Raw genomic sequence first — 1,839 nt, 5'->3', positions numbered from 1 at the left:
TACACAATTGATCTATGTATTGTGATGAATTGTATGTTGTAATAAATTAAAAAACAAAACAAAAATAAAATAAAATAAAAAGAAAATATACAACAACAACAAAAAAAGAGTTGGAATCAACTCAACAGCAGTGGGGTTGGTTTAATCCCCAGGACAGGGACACTGAGGCCCAGAGTGGGCAGGGCAGGGCAGGGACAGGTCCTACTGCCAGCCACGAAGGGGCAGCACTGGCCCCAGGGACCTGGTCTCCACCGTCACTTGTCCAGCCATTCGCCGAGCCCCACAGCTGGGCTGGGGAGAGTGGTCCTTGGACACAGTCAGTGCTTGTGTGGCCATGGTGAGGGTGCGCGTGAGAAGAAGCTGCCAGGACTGGTCAGGGAGTCCCGGGAGGGATGCCCCGAGGGGGGTGGGTTTCATGTCCCCACAGCACCCCAAACTGGCCCATTCAATACCAGCCAGTGGGCCTCCTTCCAGGCCTGGCCCCAACCCATGCTCAGCCTGGAGGGGGCTAGATGGACACTGGGGCATCCCCACTAGTAACCAGAGGCCTGCCAAGTGCTCCCAGGACCTCCTCGCTCAGCCTTGATCCACTCAACCCGCCCCCCGCCCTTGGCCTCTTGCCTCATTCAAACAGCTGCCATTCCATCACACCCTGCCTCCCATCGAGGACCATCTCCCCCGGCTACCACTGCCCCTTCTTCCCCAAGGGCACTGCATATTTCCTGGGGAGACCCCACTCTGCTGTCGGCTCCAGGCCCAGCCCAGCCACTTCCTCTGCAACCCAGGCTGGAAGCGGCCACCTGTTGCCGGTTGGTCACATGCTCTGGTCACCACAGCTGCGGCCCCTCTGGTCCTTATTCGGTGCTAAAAATACCCCAGGCCCAGCCAGGCAGGGCCAATAGCTGAAGCCTGGCTTGCGCCCACCCACTGGTGTTGGGGTTTGGGCCCACATGCCAGGAAAAGGGGGGGGTCACCGTGCTCAGAACCCCCGAGGACTGCACCCAATGGAGAGGGCTCAGAGTAGGCAAGGGGTCCTGTGGGGGTCAGTAAGAAGTCACTAGTTCATTTGGCTGCAGCTGCCACCACCCACTCCCCTGGCCTGGCCTGTGATAGAAGACCCAACCTGCTGCCCCTGAGACCACTGTTCTGAGCGACCCTCCTGGACAGAATAGAACTGTTCCGCTGGACTTCTCAGAGGGTCCACTCTAACAGACACAGATTGCCTCCACGTTCTCCCACAGAGCAGCCGTTGGGTTCGAACTGTCCACCTTGGGCTTAATGATCCAGCGCCTAGCCCACTATATCACCAAACCTAATCCAAACTCACTCCCATTGAGTTGGTGCCAACTCATTAGCAACGCCGTGGGACAGGGTAGAAGTGCCCGTGTTTCCGAGATGGGAAGTCTTTACAAGGACAGAAAGCCCTGCTTCTCTCCCTTTAGAGCAGCTGGTGGTTTTGGACTGCTGGCCTGTGGTTAGCGGCCCAATGTGGGACCCACCTCGCCACCCAGGGCTCCTTAATACAAGGGAGGGGAGCTGGCGTCTCTCCAGAGCTGATCAGGAGGGCTTCCTGGAGCAGGAGGCAACACCACCACCACTTCGCCCCCACCCGTCTACTTCCCCTCTTTTAACAAAGCATCCAGCTGGGGGGAAGGGAGAAAGGAGGGAGGGAGGGAATAGGTGAGAGCACCCACCGTCCCAGGAGAGATGCTGGCACCTGCAGAGTGGTGGAGGTGGTGAGGAAGAGAGAGGCCAGGGCAGGCATGTGGAGACAGCTGATGCCCTTGACCATGACTCTGAAGGACTGAGGGACAGGGCAGGGCATGGATGACCCTAGAC

The sequence above is a fragment of the Echinops telfairi genome, unplaced genomic scaffold, assembly GCF_000313985.2.
Source record: "Echinops telfairi isolate 266 unplaced genomic scaffold, ASM31398v2 ScPeMD7_29;HRSCAF=101, whole genome shotgun sequence".
Classification (NCBI taxonomy): domain Eukaryota; kingdom Metazoa; phylum Chordata; class Mammalia; order Afrosoricida; family Tenrecidae; genus Echinops; species Echinops telfairi.
The sequence above is the reverse complement of the archived record's forward strand: the minus strand, read 5'-3'. Positions refer to the sequence as shown.